Source organism: Oncorhynchus mykiss, chromosome 6, assembly GCF_057628025.1.
Source record: "Oncorhynchus mykiss isolate SJ-2025 chromosome 6, ASM5762802v1, whole genome shotgun sequence".
Classification (NCBI taxonomy): Eukaryota; Metazoa; Chordata; class Actinopteri; order Salmoniformes; family Salmonidae; genus Oncorhynchus; species Oncorhynchus mykiss.
Window position 1 is genome coordinate 27,719,307 of NC_143027.1, and position 13,798 is coordinate 27,733,104.

General features: G+C 42.4%; 1 pseudogene across 1 annotated transcript in view; it reads left to right on the top strand.

Moving 5' to 3' along the window:
• LOC110525642 (bridging integrator 3-like) overlaps positions 1 to 13,771 on the top strand; it is a 53,890-nt pseudogene extending 40,119 nt beyond the window's left edge. Inside the window, exons 7-9 of the transcript XR_016496581.1 lie at positions 7,770 to 7,905; positions 8,857 to 8,991; positions 12,117 to 13,771. The product of XR_016496581.1 is annotated as a bridging integrator 3-like (transcript). The remainder of the gene's footprint in view (positions 1 to 7,769; positions 7,906 to 8,856; positions 8,992 to 12,116) is intronic.
• Positions 13,772 to 13,798: the final 27 nt, after the last annotated feature.

The window sequence follows — 13,798 nt, forward strand, 5'->3', positions numbered from 1 at the left end:
TTTAAAGTCTCTTTTCTGAATTTGGATAATTAGCTGATATTGGCCTAATTCTGCTCTGCATACATTATTTGGTGTTTTACTTTGTACACGGACGATATTTAGCAGAATTCTGCATGCAGAGTCTCTATTTGGTGTTTGTCCCATTTTGTGAATTCTTGGATGGTGAGCGGACCCCAGACCTCACAACCATAAAGGACAATGGTTTCTGTAACTGATTCAAGTATTTTTGGCCAGATCCTCATTTGTATGTCGAATTTTATGTTCCTTTCGATGGTATAGAAGGCCCTTGCCTTGTCTATAAGATTGTTCACAGCTTTGTGGAAGTTACCTGTGGCGCTGATGTTTAGGCCGAGGTATATCGCTTTTTTGTGCGCTCTAGGGCAATGGTGTCTAGATGGAATTTGTATTCGTGTTCCTGGCAACTGGACATTTTTTGGAACACCATTATTTTTGTCTTACTGATATTTTCTGTCAGGGCCCAGGTCTGACAGAATCTGTGCAGAAGATCTAGGTGCTGCTGTAGGCCCTCCTTGGTTGGGGAGAGAAGCACTAGATCATCAGCAAACACTAGTCATTTGACTTCAGATTCTAGTAGGGTGAGGATGGGTGTTGCAGACTGTTCTAGTGCCCTAACCAATTCGTTGATATATATGTTGAAGAGAGTGGGGCTTAAGCTGGTACCCTGTCTCACCCCCAGGCCCCGTGGAAAGAAATGTGTGTGTTTTTTTGCCAATTGTAACCGCACACTTGCTGTTTGTGTACATGGATTTTATAATGTTGTATATTTTCCCCCCAACACCACTTTTTATCAATTTGTATATCAGGCCCTCATGCCAAATTGAGTCGAAAGCTTTTTTGAAGACTTCGCCTATATTTTGGTTTGTTTGTCAATTAGGGTGTGCATGGTGAATACGTGGTCTGTCGTACAGTAATATGGTAAAAAGCCAATTTGACATTTGCTCAGTACATTGTTTTCGCTGAGGAAATGTACGAGTCTATCCCACGGTAGTTATTGGGGTCAAATTTGTCTCCACTTTTGTGGATTGGGGTGATCAGTCCTTGGTTCCACATATTGGGGAATATACCAGAGCTGAGGATGATGTTAAAGTGTTTAAGTATAGCTAATTGGAAGTTGTGGTCTGTATATTTTATAATTTAATTTAGGATACCATCAACACTACATGCCTTTTGGGGTTGGAGGGTTGTTATTGTGTCCTGTTGTTTTAATTACATTCAATGTAATTGGATAGTCCAGTGGGTTCTGGTAGTCTTTAATAGTTGATTCTAAGATTTGTATATGTTTTTGCTGTTTGTTCTTTGTTATAGAAGCGGTTTATCCATACATCTCCGTCTTCGTGTTGTTGTTTGTTTAGAGTTTTCCAATTTTCCCAGAAGTGGTTCGATTATATGGATTCTTCAATTACATTGAGCTGATTTCTGACGTGCTGTTCCTTCTTTTTCCGAAGTGTATTTCTGTATTGTTTTTGTGATTCACCTTAGTGAAGGCGTAGGCTCCGGTCTCTATGTTTTCCATTGGTTAGGTTTCTCAATTTCTTTCTGAGGTTTTTGCATTCTTCATCAAACCATTTGTCATTGTTGTTAATGTTCTTAGGTTGTCTGCTTGAAATGTTTAGATTTGATAGGGAAGCTGAGAGGTCAAATGTACTGTTTATGTTTTTTACTGCCAAGTTTACACCTTCACTATTACAGTGAAATGTTTTGTCCAGGAAATTGTCTAGAATGGATTGAATTTGTTGCCTAATTGTTTTTTGGTAGATTTCCACACTACTTTCCTTCCATCTATAGTATTTCTTAATAGTATTCAGTTCCTTTGGCTTTGATGCCTCATGATTGAGCAAAGCTCCGTTCAAGTAGACTGATTTTGCTGTGATCTGATAGGGGTGTCAGTGGGCTGACTGTGAATGCTCTAAGAGACTGGGTTGAGGTCAGTAATAAAGTAGACTACAGTACTACTTTAGCTATAGGTGTACCTACCATAGGAGTCCCCGCAAAGCCTACCATTGACTATGTACATACCCAGGGTCCGACCGAGCTGCAGGAGTTGTGACCCGTTTTTGTTAGTTATGTTGTCGCAGTTGTGTCTAGTGGGGCATATGGCAGAGGGAATGCTGTCACCTCCCAGGTAGGTGTTTGTCCCCCTGTGTGCTGAGGGTGTCAGGTTCTTGTCCAGTTCTGGCATTTAGGTCGCCACAGACTAGTACATGCCCCCTGGGCCTGGAAATCGCTGATCTCCCCCTCTAGGATGGAGAAGCTGTCATCATTAAAGTATGGGGATTCTACTGGGGGGATATAGGTAGCACACATGAGGACATTTTTCTCTGTTGAGATAATGTCCTTATTCATTTCTTGCCAAATGTTCCTGTTTTGACTAATTTAATAGAGTGGGTTAGGTCACCTATATACCAAATTAGCATACCCCCTGAGTCTCTTCCCTGTTTCACACCTGGTCATTTGGTGGATGGGACTACCAGCTCTCTGTAATCTCTGTAATCTCTCTTTCTCGCCCTCTCGCTCTCGCTCTCTCTCAGCCGTGAATTCCATCTACTCAGGGGGGACAGTGAATGACATCAGGGTATTTATATGTAGGGATGGGCATTTGACATTCTTTGACTGTTCAAGTACCCGCATTATTTTTTTTTCTCGAGTACTCGAATGGAAAAGCAAATCTATTTTTAGAACTCAAGGCCCGCACTGGAAAATAAATATTGCACGTTTATCTATATGCCAACAGACCGCAACAATGCCTAATTTATCATAACCATTACAGATAACAAATCCTAATTGCTAAATTGCCCCATATATATTCTGTCAATAAAATGTACATTAATTTATTGAAACCGTAATATCAACTGTTTATATTACATTGTGGAACACAATCTTAAAAAGGCAGTAACCTCAGCAGTGGTGCTTGCTTCTAGAAGCCTTGTTTTTGATTTATTTAGCAGACAAGATGTTCTTATTTCTCGAGCCCTTATCATAGTCAAGACACGCCTATTTCATTGTAAAGAAATTAAATATAACAGAATAAAATATAACATTATTTTTCCAAATGTAAAAAGTTGCCATTGTGAAGTAATTCACATCTCGTGCCTGGAACAGTTATTTTCAAAGAGTGATCATTTGAAACCTGGCTCAATTTGGCCAGTTGAAATATAACAAAAATCTGAGTTACAAACCAAAATCTGTCTTCTTTTCGATATACAGATGTTTGATTTAGTTTATTCTGCCTGTTCTCTGGAATTTAAGTGGATGAACATTTCCACATTGAACATTGTATGGTGATTAATTACAGCCACGACATCAGTTTGGTGAGTAGGCCTATGCTCAATGATTCTGATGAAAGTACGCTCTTTGTCTTTATCAAACCATTTTTGCATATTTTCAGTGTGGAACTTGTCAATGTTTAGGGGGGTTATAGCCTAGGGCCCTAGGCTAACCAATACTAAATGGCACTAGCAGTTTGCAAAGTAGCATAAGCAAGAAATAAACAGGACGCAATTATTCCAAAACTGTAGCTCCTTGTTGGAACACATATTTTCCTACTTCAATCAAACAGTCCATTTTGAATTTGTGATAAAACTTGACAAGGAATATATCTTGTGTATCCCATCATATTTGTTTTATAGACTTGTATTTCTGTAAGCCTAACATGGAACCCAAACCGGCTGCACGTGTGCGCCATCGTGCATAAATGTATTTTGTCCCCCTCCACCAAACGCGATCACGACACGCAGGTTAAAATATCAAAACAAACTCTGAACCAATGACATTAATTTGGGGACAGGTCGAAAAGCATTAAACATGCAATTTAGCTAGTTAGCTTGCACTTGCTAGCTAATTTGTCCTATTTAGCTAGCTTGCTGTTGCTAACTAATTTGTCCTGGGATATAAACATTCTGTTGTTATTTTACCTGAAATGCACAAGGTCCTCTGACAATTAATCCACACATAAAACGGTCAACCGAATCGTTTCTAGTCATCTCTCCTCCTTCCAGACCTTTTCATCTTTGAACTTTATATGGTGATTGGCATCTACACTTTCATAGTATTACCACGACGACCGGCAAAACAGTTCGTCTTTCAATCAGGGTATAACCAATGAGGAGATGGCACGTGGGTATCTGCTTCTATAAACCAATGAGGAGATGGGAGAGACAGGGCTTGCAGCGCGATCTGCATCAGAAATAGGAATGACTTCTATTTTAGCCCTTGGCAACGCAGACGCTCGTTGGCGCAATAATTGAATAACATATATTCCTACATTTATTTTGCAACGCTCGCGCACGCAATGCGAGTGGTATAGTCCGGGTATAAGGAGCTTGTGTGCACTCAGAACGCGTGTGTGGAGGGAGGAGTCGGAATGCAATTGAGTGAATGAGATATGGAGGGGAAAGGGAATTTAAGGAGAACAGTGTGATGCTTAACTTGTTTTCTTTTTTGTTGTTCCTTGGAAAGGCCCCATGTACAAATGGAACATTAGAGTCAGAGCAAATTACCTTTGTCTTCAAGACAAAATTTCACTTGCCCGTTCTGGCAGCCACAAAGCACATTCCACCAAATAGTTTTACAGTATTTAAAAAGAAAAAGTGATCTCTGGTTAAAGATCGAGCTTTGATGTTCGTTTGAGGACTCGATTACTCATGCTCATACCTAAGGGGGAGTAAGTGGGTATGAGGCCTCCTATCCTAACCCTTTCTGCTTTGTTGCTCTTTTAGGTGACACAGAATGCTGCCCTGTTGTAAGACCTGGGGTTAGGGAAGAAAGTGACTGCCCCTGACACTCTGGTTAATTTAGTCTACTTTGGGAGTTACTCAAGGTGCTGTTTTGTTTTCTGTCACTGTCAGATTGAAGCAATTAGATGTGTTTTACGGGGGTGTCTCAAAGTTATGTAGCCTATAAACTAGCCTACATTTTATTTCACAATCACAGAAATGTTTTTTTATTTAAGTTATTTTAGACATTTTTTTCTGCTCTTGCCTTATAGCTGACCCTGTAAAACAACACATTTCACCTATCTGGTGAATGTGACAATAAAACCATGTATTTTTTTTATATCTGGTGTATCAGGTATCTATCTAGCTTGCGTGAGTCGTCCTCCCACTTTCGATCAACAGACAAAGCATCAGGCATGTTGCGGCAGAGCAAACCTTCCCTATCAAAACAGAGGTTCTGTTGGCACTCTAGCCTTCACGCAACACTTAGCCTCTCAGTGACTTTGTATTTTCATTACGCATAAATAATGCCTTATGTGATTGCGTAAACTTGGCTTTCATTGTGTTACTTCCTCATTTCATAGACAATGAGACATGGAAGATGAACATGTTCTTAGAGAGGCCTTTTGTCATGTGACAGTGTTCAGTGGACCGGTCAGTCAACCTGCCAGACTACTGTCTCTGCTCCGGCAGGGCTGGTTGGTCCAGACTTGGGCTTGTCTGGCTGGCTGTCTGGTTGTGTCGGTCCGGCTGTGGATCAACTTGTCATAAACAAGCTCTCGTCCAGCTGCTTTTTCCATCCAGCCAGCCACCACACCCTGACTGACCTGTCACACAGACAGTGGTGGTGCGCCCTTGGTCCAGCAGAGCTTAGGCCTAGACGAGGCCCGATTAAATATAGGCTGGTCTGGAGCCGACTTGTCAGTATGTGGAAGTCAGACCAGAGACATCTAGGGAAATGTCCAGCCCAGCCAGCGATCCCAAACTATCATTACGCAGTGTGTACAGTGACTTTCAAACACAGCCACTGTCAGCTGAGTCAGCCAGGCTCCCACAGAGCTACTCTTTAGATAGTCTGTGCACAACAGACACATTGGCATCCTCTAGGTATGACAGCATTAGAACAGTGACCTCCTAATATCGGCTCACACAGGTGTTCTCTCAGTCACATCATTAAGAGAAAGGAAGTGGTGGTCTTCCTGACTGTCGGAAACCTCCTACCTACAATGTGATCATGTGTGAGTGACCCAGATGTTATCATTACTACTCTATTGTGATGTAGTCTGAAGTGAGAGCATCTGATCACATGGCACCTCATGATGCCGTGCAGAGGTGGTGTGAAGTGAGGTGCTCTGGAGGAGGAGAATGCGGTCAGCCTTTATGTCTTTAATGAGTCAGTGTGGTGTGTATTGTTGTCATGGGCCAATGGAATCGTGTCGGAGTGCATTCATGCTTAGGGGGCGGTTGTGTAATCCCCTGGCACTTGAAGTATGTGTACACTACACTGGAGCAAGAGACAGATCGTAAATTACTAGAGGAAGGCATCCACCCAGCCTGGCTGCCTGCCGTAAACTGGGCCAAAGTGTTGTTTTATAAATAGAGGGAGAGCGTGGGTCGTGGGGCTGGGCTCTGTGACGTCGCCAAAACGATACAGGGCCGCTCCCTTCTAAACTTCCTGTGGGAAACAATCTACAGCTTGTCTTAGGCTGAGCCCAGGTCACGTCACGCTGCCCAACTCCCCCCACCCCAGCTGGCCACCCCCTCACAGGGCTTATTCTACTCTTTGTTGAGGCAGACTGGATTTCGCAACCTCTTGTCAGGTCCATTGTGGATTCCCCTCACCTGTGGTATATTAAGAAGAGGACCAGGAGAATTGGCTCATTGTTTGAGGAAAAAATGAATCACTGGCACACTGTACACTAGTGAGAGTAGCAGACGTTCAAGGAACTAGGCTATAGCTAGCTGCAGCCTGTATGGAATCCTCCCAGATGAATCATAGAAAAGCTAAGAATTGTCATCAGGTTATGAAACTTAGACCTGGGTAAACATGCATGATGAATGTGACACCTGACTTATATAGAATCATACAAAGTACATTAAAGTGCTCTCAAATGTGTGAAAATCCAGATGTCTAGTTAGACATCTCCACCATTGACTTAATGGTTAGTCTATAATGGTAAGATTTTCTGACTAAACAGGTTTGCAACCGTTTTAGTTTTCTAGTTTGGAAAATGTAAATCTTTTGCAAATTAAGTGGTGTAGCTGCATTTCTGTACTGTATTTCCCATAAAAACAGAACGTACAGAACCAGTGTGTTGGAGCAAAGTAAGTCCCAGGATGAGGCACGGACTCCTGTTGCTAAGTTACAAATGTGTTTCCTATTTTTAGTACCTGAGACAAGGATTCTTTCGGAAAGATTGTATTTTCATTTTGAATAAAATCATTGAAACCAATTGAATTGTTTCATGCCATTTGCGCTATAGTAGTTAAATAAACATTGGAGTCGGTTTGACCGAAAATTGGCCTCCTTGGTTGTTTGAAAGTGACTCCAGTCTACACTAAGATGTCTCCTACTTGAGAACACTTTTCTGTGCTGCATGCTATCGATCCACGAGACCTCACATGAGCACTTCAACAAGTTGTCAGTGGTTTAGAGAAAGCTTATTCTTTCTTGTCTAGTTTAATTTCGATTTTAAAGTGCAATACTTTTTTCAATGCATGTTTATTATTTTAAGACAACAACTTAGGTTCATTTTTGCATGATTTGTTTAGATTTATTGGTCTGAATTGCGGAAACATTGCAATATGTAGGAAGTTTCATTCATATTGTCAATAGGCAGCTGTTCCTCTGACAGGCTCTTGTCTGTATGTCCATGTACACAGAGCAATGTCATGTCTCGTTATGTCCACATCTCATGTACAAAGCAGTCACTTTGGCTCTTTGGTATCTGTCGCTCTGTCTCTCTGTGTCTCAAGGTCTGCCTCTGTGTGTCAGTTCTGATTCACTGTTTCTCTGTCTGTGCGTCTCCGGTACAGCAGTGTGTTCCCCAGCCTCAACATGGCTGTGAAATGAAGGGAGCAGGCTCTACAGGACTACAAGAGGTTACAGTCCAAAGTAGAGAAGTATGAAGAGAAGGAGAAGACGGGCCCCACCATGGTCAAACTGCACCAGGTACGCTGCTCTTTCAATGTAATGGAACAGTGCTAACAGCTTCTGCTGGCACGTGTTGCCACTTCATCTCTCTTTTGGGCAGCAGAAGTCCTAGTATGATGTCAGTGTGTTCAATACAATCAAGAAGTGAACAAGGTACAAATGTTGACTGGCTGTGAACAAAAATAGTTGAGCGCAATGCATACTGTACATGTGCTCTCTGTTCACCCACACAAGCTACCAGGCTCTCAAGTATAGCCTTTAGAAAAGACACTGCTGCACATATACAGGCACGTAATTGAGTATTGGAGACACACTCACAGAGACCTCTTCAGCAGCACACACACATTCACAGATATCAATGCAATGCTGCCTGGGCTCACACCCTCACATGGCTGCCCACCCACACACATTGAAAAAAGCATTGTCAGGGGCACAAAGCCTAAACAGGCCCCCTATCTCCTTGGTCTTTGAATCTCACAGCTCTTAGAGAAATGATCTTGACAAAACACTACCACACCATTTTAACAGACTCACTAAGGACGGACACACAGAGTAGATTCTCAAGATAAACATGAGTGCTCACAGGTGATGCTGTTACACCCCCCCCCACGAACATACACACACATCATGCACTCTAAATCATACATATTCGTTGAGATATCATTTCTTTATGCCCACCAATAGACTACGTACTAATACATCACACATCATCCTGATCAGCGGTGGTGTGGTCTGCACACAGCCAAGTCTTCCCACATAACCCACTCCTCTTCACTTGTGGTCGTGATTAGTCTTTTTCTTTTTTTCTCTATTGTTCTGCGTCAGAACACATTTTCATTCTATTGTTTTTCATGGTTATTGACAGATTACATTCCTGAGAACGTAGCTGGAATGTGATTGTTGAGACTCCATAGTAATGATGTGTGTTTTGTTGAAGTGTTGACCTGTCTTCTGTTTGCCCCCGGCCAGGCCAGGGAGGAGCTGAGACCAGTCAGGGAGGACTTTGAAGCCAAGAACAAACAGCTGCTGGACGAGATGCCCAAGTTCTACCACAGCCTCATCGACTACTTTCAGCCCAGCTTTGAGGCACTCATCCGGGCACAGGTATAGCTATAGTGTGGCTTGGTGCACACATACCCAGTTTTACTCCCGTGAGCCATCTTTGTAATGCATATATACATGCACAGTTATGAATTATTAGGCCTAGGTATGTATGAGCATTCAGTTGATACACAAAACTTGTTCACATCTGTCCAATCCCAGGCCGAAAAGTTTCCAATGGGTTTTATTCGTAATTTTAGCAGATTGTTGATCTGTAGTGTTGTGTTGCCCCCAGCTGTCTTTTGACCAACAGCAGAGAGGGTGCTAGTGGAGTGGAGAGAGAGTGTAATCCTTCCTGTCTCCCTCCACATAGTCTTAACGTGATTAACCCCCCACGCCTCCCTGATTAGCCCGGGAGGCCCAGGTCTGTCCGTCTATCTGTCTGGCTCCAGCCCCTCTAACCTGCAAGCCCGTCTCGCTTTAACCGGACCAGCAGCTGAACCGGGCACCCTCAACCGTCGCCCACGCCTACCCCCCCGCACCCCACCCCAGCCATGTCATTTTGTTTTTGGGATAGAGACTGGCACACGCCTAATCAGATTGAGTAGTGGCCACGTCACTAGGCCAGGCTGGCACCCCACCCCCAAACACACTGACAGACCGAAAGCTGCCTATCAGACTCAAACAACATTTAGTCATTGATACAACCAGGCTAGCCCAGAGGGGGTTCAAAGGAAGTTGATATTTGCGCCCTTTGATCTATCCATAGTTCTGTCTTCCGTGACAGAGTTCTTTACTTTCTCTGTGTTTCTGTTAGATTACAACAAGAGGGTAGGCTTGTATGTGATGACTGTTACTGGAAGACTGGAAGTGAATGAAGCCCTCCTGGGCTGGCTGAGTAAAGACAGACTTGTGTAACAGCAGCGTAGCCTGATCTTCACAGCTCAGGAGATGGTGTCACTGGAGGCAGTCTGAATAAACTTGGCAGCTGCCATTAGGTCTTTGGTAATCTTGTTAATTGATCAGGATTATCTCCTCCATAGTAGCTCTGTAATGTAACACTGGACATCACCTCTCCCTAGAATGATGATTGTAGAAACATGGATCCAATGCCCTATAAGATAAGGATTTAATAGAGACAGGTTGTGGATATAAAACTGTTGGGTGAAGATTTTGGGCCTTCCCACTGTTAGTGTCCCCTTTTCAGTGCTCTGTCCTCTATGGACATTGGAGCACGTCTGTACTCAGTCATCTGCAAAGAATGACTTGAAACAGTAATGAGGGCCCTCTGAAGGCAAAGCGCTGATGACTCAAATTCAAAAGCTCATCTCTAACTCCAGAACACTGTGAATGGAGGCGGGGGGTGCGCAGTTGGGCCAGAGGGACAGACTCCAGTGCTGGGCTGGTCTACACACCCACTCCTCCAACACAGCCACTCCTGGGTGGTCAGTCAGCACAGCAGCCCATGCACGGTCTGGACTCCCACTCCCCCGGACCTGCTGCATGGCTCCCAGGGCGCCCTCACAATGCCTCCCTTTGTTCTGAGCTCTAGCACCACTAGCAGGAGTTTCACGAAATGGCTATGAATGGGACGCAATGCTCTGCTGTGATCGGATGTGCCTGTCCACCTGTACAGATGCTGGATAATTGAGACATTGTCTGAGTGTGGATTCCCTGTGGTTGTTCTTGGTTAGGGTGTTCTGTACTGCTTGTACTAGCAGAAAGAAATGTGTTCTTTTGACACGCTAAATCATAATGATTTAGTTATATTGCACTTCTCCTGAGGCAATTGATAGACCAGATTGACAGAGATGGGATCTTATTGGATCCTCCAAAAAATGATCTCATGTTTTTTAAATATTGTTAGTGAAATAAAGAGTTGAGGTCAGATGAGTCGGTGTAGCTCTCTGTCTAAATAAATATTTAGTCATCAGGGCCAGGGTGACGAGGGTGTGTATTTGGTCATTTGTAAAAAAATATATATATATATTTTTTTTAAAAAGGTAATATAAATAATTATGAATTTGGCCATTGGCTCCTTTTCATAGGTGGTCCGTGGAGTTTATGGCACATGATTACTGGGCTAATTGTAGAGACTGGATGACATAAAGGATGTTCACCCCAGACCGGACACAGTGATCTGGTGTACATTATAACTGACATGTATCCCATAGCTTTTTCACCAAGCCACTTTTTAAATGAAAAATATCCGCTTTAGCACTGGTAACCCAATACTCATGGCCCACTCATGTGGTCTAAGTGACAGAGTTCGGTATAAACACAGAGGCTTTTCAAACTGGGTTCCTCTTCCGGTTAGTCACTGGGTATACCAACTAGCTTCTGTTAATATAACTGGACTGAAGCTGGAACACGTCATGTGGAATAGACATTTGGATAGTTAATCACAGTTAAAATGTAATTAGTTGAAAATGGCTACATGATCATTTCTCTACCAGCATGCATCCTGTGACAAATCTCTTATAGTTGCATGTGGTTACGTCTTCTCCCTACCCAAGAGAGAGATCTTCATTTTCCTATCTGAAATGGCCTCTCTCTCTATTCTTCAATGCCTTGATCTGCCAGCAGCTCTTCTTTTATTCCAGCCTCTATGCAGAACACACGTGTGCATTTCCAAATAAGTCCGAAATGCCCCCTAAAGTGCACTGTAGCGTATGCATCGCTGCATGAATAAATATTGAAATGTGTGTGGGTTTCAAGGGGTTGTATTTCCCAGTACTTTCATTCTCGGCCCACTCTTCTGGAGTCTTGTAATGTGATTAAAGTCTATTAATCATCAAAGCATCTCTCCTGGGATCCTGACTCATGAACTGGGGGAAGAAGCAGGGGTGGGATGTGTCAAGAAAGCTTTCAGCGAACACTCTCTATCTCATGTTCAGATTGGGAGAGAAAAGGCAGGGTCACTACCCACTGAAGAGCTGGGGTTTGTTTTAGTTGTTTGATTTCTACGGGCTCGCTCCTTTACGTCTGAATGGCTTCTCATTAGTGTAGGTGAAGGGCTATAGGACCATGAGCCTCTGCATGTTGTAAGTAAATTGTAGCTAGATTGTGGGGGTGGACTGGGCAGGGTTCTGATTTGAACTTTAACTGCTCTCTTTCCGTAAGACCCTCATCGTCTTAAAGTTTTCCACCCCAGTAAATTCACCATTATCTTTCCTTCTTTCTTTCAGGTGGTGTACTTCACGGAGATGCACAATATTTTCAGAGAGTTGACGGATCAGATCGACCAGGCAGGGCTGAGTGATGAGCAGAGGGAGAATGAAGCCAAGCTGAGTGAGCTGCGTGCTCTGTCCTTTGTCGCTGATGACTGAGAGAGGGAGAGAACACCAAGGAGAGGAAGGGCTCGCTCTATACCTCTGGCCTTGACTCCTTTCAAACCTCAGTGAATGGATTGCTCTTCAGAATCCTTCTCACTGTGCAAATGGACAGCTTTGGTCATATCCTAATCATCAACTGTTTCTTGCACTCATCTTCCCACCTCTCTCATCTGACCCTTTCCTCACGTCTAAAGAAACACTGATAGCAACTCCAAGCATTTTACCTGCCACCAAGCCATCAGCCAAGTGCTATTATCATAAGCCAATATGTATATATTTTTTAAATGATGGAATGAAACCGTTCTCATTTGTGGGTCACACCATAGAATTACACATATAACTATAGATGTGTAGGATATCTGTGGATCACAATTTCTTCTCAAAGCTGCATACTTGTTTTTGATCATTTGAGTTTTGTAATCTTTTCCAAATCAAGGTACGTACCAATATGGAATTTATTGTAACAAATTGGTGGTACTGTATTGAACACTAGTATTTAAATGTTATCGGACTAGAGGAAGTGTAGGTCAGAAAGCTACATTCATTTGAATCTCTGTATTTCTCCTTCCCTCAGGGTTTATGCACAGTGATCTAGCCTGTGCATTGTGGCCCAGGAGCTTATTTGTTGGGGTAAAAAATATATATATTGAAAGTAGTATTTAACACTAGCCACTCCAGCTTCCCAGCTATGGATATATGTCAAACTCTCATCTTCAAACCTCTGATGGTGACTGTATAAAACGTGTCAAAATGTTTGTTTGTTCCCTAATCGTCCCCTACTTCTGAAAAGGAAAATATGACAGATAGTCCTTGTACCCTTCTCTTGTTCTTCTTCACGTACAGTAGGTTTACAAGTCGAGCTAGAGTACTTGCCTTCCAAAAGCAACGCTCTTGCTCCCTCTAGTGACACTTACTGTTCATTGTTCCCATAGCTTTCCTCCATTTGACCGTAATCGAAGTGGTTCTTTGTTCCATTGTTTGTCCTCAGATTAATTATTGATTTAAACTCTCCAGTAAATGTTCCTACTACATAACAGATAAAATAAAACTAGGAGAGGACTATATCTATCAGTTATTGCCTAAGGGGAGGTCATGCATATGATTTAAGTACATCACTTAACTATTATACCCACATTTGTTGCATATTTATTAATGGAAAATGGATGAAATTGTTCCTTAGAATTCCCTCAACATGACAAATTGACTGTTTTTCTATGAACAATGCAATGAATGTGCCTTTACTTTGTGGACAGCTATGTACAAAATGCATTATTGACTAAATGTGTATTTAAAAAAAATAATCTTATCCAAAACATAGTTCTAGTTCAACTTAATTACCATTATTATTGAGTGAGAAACATGACTTGTAATCTGTTATGTTAATGGTCTTTATGAAGCTGTCTATTTTTTAGCTCTTACTTACCATCCTGTTTAGACATTGTTTTCAGTAAAGCTTTTTCCATTGTCATTTTCTATGAACAACCATGCAATAAATGGATGTAAGAAGAGTCTCCTTCAGTGATCTGCCTTGACAT